This window comes from Rhinolophus ferrumequinum, chromosome 8 (assembly GCF_004115265.2).
Source record: "Rhinolophus ferrumequinum isolate MPI-CBG mRhiFer1 chromosome 8, mRhiFer1_v1.p, whole genome shotgun sequence".
Lineage (NCBI taxonomy): Eukaryota > Metazoa > Chordata > Mammalia > Chiroptera > Rhinolophidae > Rhinolophus > Rhinolophus ferrumequinum.
In genome coordinates, this window is record NC_046291.1 from 66311316 (window position 1) to 66324176 (window position 12861).

The 12861-nt window shown below is 34.5% G+C and overlaps 1 pseudogene; it reads right to left on the bottom strand.

The window, feature by feature from the left end:
- Positions 1-12172: 12172 nt before the first annotated feature.
- On the bottom strand, positions 12173-12579 carry LOC117025567 (heat shock cognate 71 kDa protein-like; annotated as a pseudogene).
- Between the last annotated feature and the right edge of the window lie 282 nt (positions 12580-12861).

The window sequence follows — 12861 nt, forward strand, 5'->3', positions numbered from 1 at the left end:
GGGTTGTCTCCAAGAAGTTGAATTCTTTGCAAAATTTCAAGTACAAATTCTTGCCCTGGGCATGTCATTGTGATTAAAAAAAAAAAAAAAAAAAAAAAAAAAAACAAGGAACAACACCAAAAAATACCCTCTCTAATTTGTTCTAAACATTCTGATACTTTTTGTGTCTATATTTTCCACTTTTTCTCATAAACATATGCTGCTACATTTAAATGAAAATAAATTATAGTTTTAAAATGTGTGATTATATATGTGCTTTTGTCCTGTAGCATGTGTTCTGTTCATACAATTTTTTCAAAATTTTAGCTTCATCTGGTACTTTACATTTGATAACCCCATTTGCCATAATTAAATCTGCTTTTAGGAGATGCTAAAAAGTTGGATGATAGCACCACACAATACATCTAGTCAAATCATGGCTGGGATATGAACGATTCTTGCTAAACTTTTAGGTTGATCTGGTTCTTGAACTCTGATTGTTTTGTGTATTCATCATATTAAAATTATCCTGGGTTTCTAGCTTTAGCTTTCTATACCTTATTGATTCTCACAGCATTAAAGAAACAAGTCTTTCCTTAGTAAATTGTAAATTTTCTGGTGATGCCTTTGAATGTTAATTGATAGGCGAAAAAAAAGTAAGAAAAGATGATCAGAGAGAGGATTATTTGTCCAAATTCACATTTATATCTACCTTTATACATGTTCATGGAGCAGAGCGAGATTTGTCCTTGTGAATCCCTGCTGAAAAGCATTACATGGTCAAGGATTGAGTTTTTAATTTGCAATAGAGAGGTTAAAATGGGAGAATTGGAATGAAATAGTAGCATAAGTCACTTAGATAAATTTTAAAGAATTTTACGGTCACATTTAAGTATGTTTTTAACTTTATGAGATGAAAGGTAAATTACCAATTCACGTCTCTCCTTGCCTAACCCATAAACCAAAAGAAGATAGGACTGCAGTGTATTAGAAATTCCTGGCCATGAACAAGTGAGATTTGGAAGCAATCTGTCATCTTATGCACTTTGGTAAAGCACATACAAGTTTAACAGAACTGACATATGATGGAAAGCATTGGCCTCAGGTTACTTACTACATTCTGTCCAGTTTCCCCAGTTCATTGATTTTAATCCATATACTGATCAAATAGCAAGAGTTCTTCCACCTTTTAACTTTAGACCTTCACATTTCCTAGCTCTGGGCCATATTCCAGTTTTTTTCTTTTTCATCTTTATTGGGACATCCCTATAATGCGCACAAACTTAAATGTGGTTCTAAGTAATGCTGTTTAAACACTGAAAGACACATCATTTCCCCTTTGCCCAGACCTAAACTTTCATCTATCACAGTGGATCTTCTGAATGCATAAAGCTAGCCTGATTGGAATTGTTGTTTTATTTTTTTTTTTTTTTGTTTCTCTTATCCTTTTTGGTCTTAGTTTCCTTCCAAAACAGAAAAGGTCAATTGTCTTACTTCTGTGTTTCTCTCCTTCTTTTACTTATTTTTCAATCAAGCCACCATTACTCTATGGATTTCAGTACCCTGTGTGGCTTACACCGTGCCTACCTACTGTGAGAGAAGTAATTACAGAATCTGATTGTGATTGTTTTTTTTTTTTTCCCTTGGAAGTTAGCAAGGGAAAGGATAGTGATTATATGTTTGTGCCTTGTTATCAATAAAAAGTACCAAACCTCTACTGATCATTTCTATCTGAAGAATAAAATAGTATGAGTCTTTTATTAGTAGTTTCCCTAAGAATGATAATATAGGAAACTAACAATAATTGGAAACCCAAAACTACTCTTAGGTATAAAGATGATAATAAGAATTAAGTCCCTTACCTTGGGGGATATGAACCAATGGTGATCAGGTAAGGAGTAAGCAGAAGGAATACTGTACGATTATTGATTCACCATATTATTATTGATTCACTGTCACAGGAAGACTTATTGTAGTGCATATCTTACCCATTTACATAGCTTGAGGCCTGACCCAACCTCCTTAGCTCTTCCTGGAAGAGTGACCTTGGAAAAGACCCAGAACCATCTATACATGATTATAAAAGAGTTGAGATGTTGAATCCATCACTGCCATATTCATTTAGAGAGAAGAAGCCTGGAACATGGAGATAGCTGAGCAGATTTACAATTTTCATGAATTCCCTTTGACGATTACAGACTGTGCAAATATGTTGCCCTCCTTTCAGCCACAAAACCTCTGTAAAATAAAAGTGTAATTACACAAAAGGAATGCATCTATAACAGCAAAGACAATGGGGAAAAAAAGCAGTTACTATAGAACAAGATTTTTGAAACTTCTAGAAGATATAAACAGGAGTTTGAATCGTGAATGCCATGAATGCCAAAGAGGTGGGACATTTAACTATTTGTGAGAACACAGAGGGTCAAGGTTCTAAATCAGCAGGTATATGAGAGTGAGGGATGGGCGATGTAATAACCTGCGGGATTATTGTCTGTGGATTAACTGCAGAGTCCGGGAAGATACATTAGTCAGAATGAGTCCCAACTCCCAGCATGCCGGTGAGGAACAATGTTAGCCTAATCAAAAGGATGATAAATAATCTCAAATTCCAGACCCAAATACAGACAAAGATTTAGGTGTGAATGAGGATGTACTATAACATTAATTATCTTGACAATGTAAAATGAAAAGGAATAGAGATAGCATACAGAAAGGAGGAAAACGAGAATTTTATAGGCACTATTATTTGCATATTCAAAACAAGGAGTCAATAAATACTGTGAAAGGCAGCTCAAACAAGAAATAAAAATGTATTATACTATTGATGTAGGTGATGTTGGATCTGCTAGCAGTTTCTGAGTGTGGGCCGGGATCGTGTCTTGTGAAGCCGAAGAATGGAAACAAGGACTAGGGAGAGGCAAAAAGTTTTAAAAACAGGATAGTTTATTAGAGGCAAGAGAAGAGGTTGCAGCTCCCGAGCGGGAGGGGGTCCCGAATGGGGGTGCCCTATGACTGAGGCAAAAGCTCTTACTTTTATACCTTCCCTTGCCTGCTTGGGGAAGGGGAGCTGTTTGAAGAAGGGAACTGGTGCCTTCTAATGAAATTCGCCTACCAGGTTTGTTCTGCTTGCCCATCCTGAAGGAATCAGCAAAGTAACCCACCCTTTATCTGTCAGATCTGCTCGGTTCGTCAGGCCAAAAGGAATTTTATGATTAACCTCAAGGCCTTGTTACATTATGTCCTGGAGCGAAGGAGTGATTTCAAAACCTGAAGTTTTAGGATATAACTGTCTTTGTTTATTCCACCAGGGACCTCCCTGTCTACCTAGGCACATGCTAACTCTCCTGTATAACTATTGAAAGTTACAGAAGGAATCAGTACCAAAAAAAATAACAGTATAATTATCAAGCAGTGAGAAGATGAAAGGACAAAAAGGGAGAAGTTTAAAAGAGCTAAATCCTTAATTTTTTTACGATACAGTCAATAGATATTGTGTGAAGTTGAAGAATTAAAAAACTGAGGTAAAATGATGCTATCTACAATTATGGAAGAAATCAGTAGGAGAAACTAAAACAGAGAATGTTAGAATGTTGACTCAGAATAGAAACACTGTGGTTGGGAAGGGTGATTTTGAAGACGTGATTTTGAATTTTTACCATAAACTCTTTTATACTACTATTTGGTTGATAGTACTTATTACTTTTTTTTTTTTTTTAATGACAGACTAACAAAAACAGATGTATTTAACTCCTAAATTTAGATATGGCTGTAACATTGTTCTTTCTAAGCTACAGTTTTCTGAGGTCAAAATGAGATAGCAAAGGTAAACTGTTAAGCATCATACCTCATATATGAGAGCTCAGTAAAACATTTGTCATTAATATTGCTGTTCCCTTTGTTATTATATCATTTTCATTTTCTGGTATGGCAGAGTGGTTGGTAGGAAGGAAGATGATAAATAATTAATTATGTGATTTTTACATTCACATTGTTCTAACTAATAAATTGGAACTCACTACGAGGAAGTAAATCCCAGAAGTTAGCAACCTAACAGCAGGAAAGTTACATTCCCTCCGTCCTGTGTAAAACTTCAAAAGAATCTAAGGTGTTTTTGGAGTTCTCTCCCTACCATTAACATTACAGAGTTTTGGGTTGCCCCAAGCGGTAACATCAGCTGAAGGCCAGCGTTAACACAGTGATTGTAAAGAGTTATTGCACCTCCATCAGTGTCTAACCCATTAAACTTGGTGAGGATTTAAGCCACTCTGATTCATCTCATATAACTTTTATGCAACGTTCTAGCAGGAAATGATGCTTTACATATTGCTCCACATTTCAGCTTGTAGTATTTATTTTAAACAGCACTTTTTTTTTTACATTGTTTCCTATTTAAGTGTGGAAGGTTTTGAGTGGAGTTGACATTAATAGTAAGTAGAGCTAACTTTACAGATAGATGATTATGAAATACATTGAATCACCGATTAAAAGAAAACTACACACTAAGAGGAGAATGACTATTTGGTGGTCATTTGTAGGCTGTGTATTCGTATTTTAAATAATCATATTTAGAATACTATTCTCTTTATTAGGTAGTGCATATATATCATAAATGTGGGTTATACTTACACCTCATTACATAATTTGAGTGATGCTAAAATATCTATATAAAGACACTGCTTATGAATGGTCCACAAGTTAAGGCTATGATTATTTCCATTAAGTTAAGTATATTACCATTTGAATTTAGCACAGTAAGTTCCTGCTTTTTTGTGTTTTTTTTTTAACATACTGAAGTGGTTGCATGAACTTCTTTAATCAGTGTATAAATGTATAACATATAATAAATTAAAATCCTAAGGTACTTAATATTAAAAATTCTGATTAAATAACATTAAATAATTTTTGAGGAAGTTAAAGATTTGAAAAAGATAAATCAATTCATTAGGAGGAAAGTGTGACTCTGCATATAGGTTGATACATTAATGGATTGGTGAATATACTAAATTACTACTACTTCCTCACAGCATATTTCAAAAGTAAGGGACAGGTTAGCACATTACCTTAATTCTCTGAACACAAGAATCTCCTGTGGAAGGAGCCATAGTGATCACATTCAAAACCTTTTGTTAAATTTGCTTTTGGTAACTCCACCAGTGTTCAGGAAGTTCAAAAACTTTGCTTTAAATAGTCAACTAGACTAAGATATTTAAACAGGAACATTAACAAACATATTCTTGAAAGGTATTATTTTTCTATTAAGATATTAAAAATGTGTGTATACACTTTGATAATAAATTCAACACATGCACACACACACGCACATACACACACACGCAAAACACACATTCTGGACTATCTTGATAATCAACTCCTAACTGGGCACTACAAATCATCACAATGCCTGCATCTCAGTTTAGGATAGATTTAAGAGCAGACAACACAGTTTTATTTGTCCTTGACTGTTGAGAAAAGAATTCAGAGAGATGTAACTCTTAAGTTTTACAATCATGCCAAGTGAAATCTGTAAGAATATATGTTTTTCAATTCAATTAAAAAAAATATTTAGAATGTTTTGGATATAACACCAGAAGCACAAGCAACAAAAGAAAGAAAAAAAAAAGAATTAAGTTGGAATTCATCAGAATTAAAAACTTTTTCATTAAACGACACTATCAACAGAGTGAAAAGGCAACCGACAAAATTAAAGAAAATAATTGCATATCATACAAGGTCTGACAATTAGGTTCACAAACTCATCCTAGAAAAAGTGCTAGTAACTTCTTTGCTGAATATTACTATGGTCACCTTCTAAGTACTCCCCTGGGGAAGCTATGCACCGATGCCAGCACCTAGTCCACCCTTCAAAGCAATTTTGGAACTCTTTTTCTGGAATGGCCATCAGATCTGTTATTGTATTACCCTTGGTGTCCTGAATGTCATCAAAATATCTTCCTTTCGATATTTCCTTTATCTTCGGGTAAAGAAAGAAGTCACTGGGGGCCAGATCAGGTGAGTAGGGAGGGTGTTCCAATACAGTTATTGGTTTACTGGCTAAAAACTCCCTCACAGACAGTGCCATGTGAGCTGACGCATTGTTGTGATGTAACAGCCAAGAATTCGTGGCAAAAATTTCATGTTGCATAACTTTTTCATGCAGCCTTTTCAGCACTTCCAAATAGTAAACTTAGTTAACTGTTTGTCCAGTTGGTACAAATTCATAATAAATAATCCCTCTGATATCAAAAAAGGTTAGCAGCATCATTTTGACTCTTGATTTGGACTGACGGGAATTTTTTGGTCCTGGAGAATTGGCTGATTTCCATTGTGCACTTTGACACTTTGTTTCAGGGTCATATTGGTACACCTATGTTTCATCACCAGTAATAGCATGGCCCAAAACATTATCTTGCCTCTCCAAAAGGTCTTGGCAAACTTCGATTCTCCTTCGTTTTTGTTCATTGGTGGGCTTCTTTGGGACCATTTTTGCACAGACCTTTCTCAGGCCAAGATTTTCAGTTAAGATTTTCCTAACTGTTTCTCTATCAATGTTTGTCTGCTATGCTTCTCACAGTCAGCTGACGGTTTTGACCCACAATTCAACAAGTTTTTGCAATGTTTTCATCAGTTCTGCTCATTACTTCTTGCTCTGACTTTGTTTCATCAGCGACACGTTCGCTCCCCTCAGAAAAACATTTAATCCATTTGTACCCTGCTGTTTTCTTCATGGCATTATCTCCATAAACTTGGTCTAACATGTCCCTGATTTCACTTCCACCCTTGCCAAGTTTAACAAGCAATTTAATGGTTTGTTCATTACTTTAATTCAAGCTTGGACATTTTTGTGACAGCCCACAAAACACGCAACAGCAATAATGAATGCCACTCAGCAAGACACCGCCACATGTCGACATGAACACAGCTGTGAGACACTGATATACCAAGGTTACTATGAAACCTTACCGAGCTGTTTGTACAGTGCTGCCCATGTAAGTGCATGGTGGCAAGTTTGTGAACTTAATTGTCAGATCTCTTGTGTTACAAGTGATTAATATCCAGAATATATTGAAATCTCCTTTAGCTTATCAACAAACCACCCAATTTAAAAAAGGAAAATGGGCTTCAATAGACATTGTTCCTAAGAAGATATAAAAATGGCAAACAAGTATATGAAAAGATGTTCTGCATCACTAATCATTAGTGAGATGTAAATCAAAACCAAAATGAAATACCACACAATGATATGCATGCCCATGGGGATGGCTTGTATTAAAAAAATAAATAAATAAACAGAAATTAACAAGTGTTGGTGAGTATGTGGAAAATTTGTAACCCTGTGCATTGCTGGTGGGAATGAAAAAATAGTGCAGAAACTATGGAATGGTGTGGCTCCTCAAAAAAATTAAACACAGAATTAACATATGATATAGCAATTCTACTTCTGGGTATGTACCGAAAAGAATTAAAAGCAGATGTTGAACAGATATTTGTATACCAATATTCACAGAAGCATTATCCTTAATAGTGAAAATGTGGAAGCAATCCAAGAGTCTATTGACAGATGAATAGACAGAACAAAATGTTGTCTATGCACATAATGAGATACTGTTGAGCCTGAAAATGAAAGGAAATTGTCATACATGCTACAACACGAATACATTTTGAAGACATTATACTAAGTGAAATAGCCAGTCACAAAAGGACAAACATTGAATGATTCCATTTCATAAGGTGCTTAGAATAGTCAAATTCATGGAGATGATACAAGTAGAGTATCTACTCTACAAGTAGATGATACAAGTAGAGTACAGGGGTGGAATAAGGGAGAATGGCTAGTTATTGTTTAATGGGCATGATGTTTCAGTTTGGGAAGATGAGAAAGTTCTGGAAATAGATGGTTATACAACAATGTGAATGTAATTAATGTCACTGAAACATTGTAAATTGTTAAATGATAAATTGTATGCTATGCATAATTTACCATAATTTAAAAAAATAGTAAAATTCAAAATTCAAAAAAAGAACTCTGTAGAGACTGTCTAAAGATTGCAAACATCAAATCAAGGAGACTTCTCTAAGAGGATTATTTCTTAAAATATGACAGTTTAGTTATTTTTCAGGGGGTGGGATTTGCTATTGATTATAACAACCATTAATACTTTAGTTAACACAAAATGGAAAATGTGTTGCAGAACGTACAAAAAAGAGTTGAAATTGACCTTCTCAGAGGCTATTCTTATTTTAAAATGTTATGCATTTCTTGGCATAGAATTCATTAAAACTGAGGAAGACATATTTGCACTGTCCAAAAAAATTAGATAGAAAGGCATAGCAAATGCATAATCTAGGATAGACATTCATAACTCTCAGGATGCCAAACTTCTAGAATAATTTTCTTTTGTCTTTTCTCTCTGCTGGGACTCAGCTTGAGACCCCCAGGAGCTTTAAATTGCTTCTATTTTTCTGAGCACTCCTCTGTTTTATAAACTGAAAGAAATCTGTTCTGGTTGATAGCATTTCTTTCAAAACTTTTCTATCTTATATCTGAATGAAACAAAGAACACACTAAGCAGCTACATTTATTTTCTAGTATGATAACATCTCCTGAAACAAATAATTGAACTTTATATTGCTCATCTAAACAATAGTGAACCACATTTTTGTGAAAATACACTATTGAAATTTAAATTGCATTATATAAATTGAACCCATTTTGAGTGCACACTTTAATAGAATGTGACAGAAATGCAAGTGGTATTAAAGAGTTGAGAGAGACCCCTTTCTCAGATAGCATGGAAATGAGGACCTCGGTTCTACAGACACAGAAACTCAATTGTATCATGAATGAGCTTAGAAGCATATATTCTCCCCCATATAAGAACACAGGGAAGCCAACATACTGATTGTGGCCTTGTGAAACCTAGGGCAGAGGAATCAGTTGACCTTACGTGGGTTTCTGATCTACATAATTGTAAGATAATGTGAGTGGCTTTAAGCTGCTAAGTTTGTGGTGATTTATTACAGCAGCAATAGAAAAGAAAGGCAATATATAAGCGGGGAAAAAAAAGAGAACTAACAGTGATCGCAGGAATAATTAAAATAGAAAAGGACAAAAAATAAATACAAAACCATTGAAAACCAAGGCTCTTCAAAAACGTGAAAAACTTATATCAAGACTAAGAAAACAAGAAATCTTCTAAAAGATTATAGAAAGCTAAATATAACAATGCTAAAAACTCATACTACTGAATAGCCAGATTTATTCAATATTGTTGTATTTAAGGCAAGGTGATTTTTGACGTAAATTTAGAAAAATAAATCATTGGGACAGAATGCACTCTATATACAGTGATATGATTTATAACAAAAAAAAATCTACTGCAAATCATGGAGAATGACTAGTCTTTATCAAAAAATTGACATTCAGTCAATTGAACACTGGTTTTATCTTTAAGCCTAATTGTTAAAGATTAAACAAGTGGCTACTAGAGAAAAATCTAGGGCAATAAGTTCTTGACCTTGGGATGACAACGCATTTTTTTAAACAAGACACAGAAAGTACTAACTAAAAACAAAACAAAACAAAACAAAAAAACCTCTATTTATTAAATGACAGTAATAAAAGACTGAAAAATCACAGACTTGCAATAAATATACTTGAATAATATATATCCATAAATTCTCCAGCATGCATATAAAAATATGTGCAACATCATTAGTCATCAGGAAAATGCAAACTAAAACTAGGAGATAATTATACCCCATAAGAATGGCTATAATTAAAAGGACAAATAATACCAGGAGTTGTGAAGGCTTTAGGTCTAGAGCCCTCATACATTTCTGGCAAGAGTTTAAATCGATTCAACCACTTGAAAAATTAGGTGTATCTACATGTAAAAATTAATCAAGTAGTGTATAGTGTGTACGTGATTAGTGTGTATGTTATTCTTTACTAAAAGTTAAAAAAAAGTAATGTAGAAATAAAAAAGATATAACTAAAGACAGTCATTATAGGAAAGTACAATAAACTATATTGTAAAAATACATTTTAAAATTATATCTTTAATTAATCCAAAATATTATTCATTTTTAAGAATGGTTCAAGAAGATATTTTTGTCGGTGCAATTAATTAGTGGAAGACATGGTGCTTAATAATCGAAAGATGATAATAAAACTTATGATAGATCTTTAAACACAGAAATACAAAAACAATTAACAAAAAATCATGAAAATTCATGAGCAGTTTCAGCAATATTGTCAACTTTAAAAATCTATATACAAAATTGCTATAATTTCATACACCAGGAACTAGTTAGATAATATAATTTTTAAAATTATATTTTAAATATTTAAATTGCTGTAACATATCGATAAATAAGGATATCAAATGTTGTTCAACATCTTAAATTAATAAAATGTTATTAAAACATTTGATTAATGTTTTAATGAGCCTGAAAGAAAACTCAAGAATGAGAAATATCATGTTTCGTGGAAAAGTTCAACACTGGAAGACAATAATTCTCCCCAACTTAAATAGTAAATTTAACATATCTCTAAAAAAATCAACAACATTTTTAATAAAAATTATCAAACTATTTAAAAGGCTTATAAAAGACTATAAGAGTAATCATTACTTATTTTGAAAAGCAATAAGTAACAGGAACTTGTCCATCAGATTTACAAATTTATTGACTAATTAAAACTGTGTGATTTTTGGCATAGTGTTAACCTGTCGCCACACAGCAGCTTAACCGTTTGTTTCCTTGAACCTGCCACCAAAGAAAGGAGAGTCCGTAAGATGGATCCTTTCAGGGACTTTGATAAACCTTTGTGTTTGCACCTTATGCCGCTCTGTTTGGTCCCAGAAAGATGACTGGACAGTCAATGACGAGTAAGATTCCTTACGGAAGGAACAACTGAAGCCAGACACAGTTGTGTGGGTCCAACATGAGAACCCAAGGGGTTCACAGAGGTGGGCACAGTGCCCCACCTTCCCCAGGCTAAGGAGAGCCTCAACCTCTGTGGCTGCATTCCTTCCCAAAACCTGCAAGGGAAGTGATTCAATGAGGTGTTCTCCATCTATTCATATGCATATAGGCTTTATCCCTTGGGGAAGTTGAGACTTATGGTCCAGCTGTCTGCCGGCAAGGGTGATCTACTTAAATTGGTTTCCTATTATGATGTATAGGATTCACAGATCTTGAGATTGACAGGCTTTCTCTCCTGTACTTCCCCACAGAACTAATAAAAGGTAATGCGAGGCCAATTTGGGGCTTCCAGTACCTGAGATTGGGGGTCCCTTGGTCTGCTTAAACTCTGTTCATGACTACTGTCTTTTCTTAACCCTGAGCCTGCCTCCTCGCTCCCCACAACTCTCGTCGTGCGGGACATGACATTAACCAACTATATATTTATGCTACAAAATAGAGAGATAGTAAAAGACACAAAAAATTCATGGAAATGTGACATAAACAGACCTCTGAGTATATTGGAAGGTGATTCTGACAGAAGTGCTAAGCATCAACAAGCAAATGATGCAATCTTCCTATAAATGATGCTAGGACAAATGGCTCTCCATATGGAGAGTGAAAAATTAGACGCCTACCTCATACCACACTCAAAAATAAGTTCCAGATGGGTTAACTACCTATATGTGAAAAACAAAACATCACATTTGTAAGAAAATATGCGAAAGCATCATTATGACATCAATGCAGAGAGATTAAAAAAACAAACACACACAAAAAAAACAAGACAACAACATTATCCCTATAAAGTTAAGAGGAAATGCAGTCTGAGAAAAATATTTGCAATTCATATAACTAATGCAATTTTGGTAACTATTCTCCTTCTGGAAACACAACATGTACACAAGGAGAGTGCTAAAGGATGTGGAACACTTTGAACTAGTGAAAAAAAGGGAAATTGGGAAATAATAAACATACGCACACATCCTTACATGTGTAAGTGTATAGATGTAAGTGTATAAATGTGTATAGACATAATTGTTTTAAGACAATGCATTTTCCACTTATAATACAGTGTTTATAGAGTGTGAAGTTATATCCTTTCCCTATATTTGAGTATCAAGAATGCTCAATTATTTACTATAGAAGCTCAACTTTAAAACTGCTATGGAATTTGCTACAAATTTTGGTCCTTCGATGTTTTATTATATGAAATAAGGTTGGGTTAATCAACCTCCTCAATGGTGGGCCCAGAAGAGACACCGCAGGGGGAGCTCCACCCCCCAGGGAGCCCCCAGGCATTCCTCCTTGCTTGCCGCTGGAGGTTCTGAGCTTGACAATGTGGGGGCTGCAGGCTTTCCAGCTCTTGTTGCTGATGTTCAGATTCTTCTCTGCAATCTGATTCTGTCAAGCAGTTGATGATTTCGTTACACTTGTCAAGAATCTTCTGCATCTCCTCGTCATTGATTTGCCTTGAAATTTTGCATCTTGAACAGTTGCTTTCATGTTGAATGAATAGGATTCAAGTGAATTCTTGGAAAACACCTTGTGATGCTGCTTCTCTTTAGGTTTGTACTTCTCAGCTTCCTGGACCACGGGCTTGATGCCTTCCTTGCTCTTATAGGTATACATGTATGTATACATGTGTATATATGCTCTTTGTTGAAGTGAATATAGGATAAACATATACATATATATGCATCCACATATATGAATATATTGATTTATACATACCAGGCGTGCCAAAAAATATATACAGATTTTAAGAGATGTTATCTATGCTCAAGCAGTAGTTCACCGTAATCAGAAGTGTCTGGACACTGATGGTAAACACTTTGAACATCGCTTGTAATTGCAGAAATCAAACGTGACTTGTATTCATCTTTTGTTATCGGTATATATTGAGTATTACAA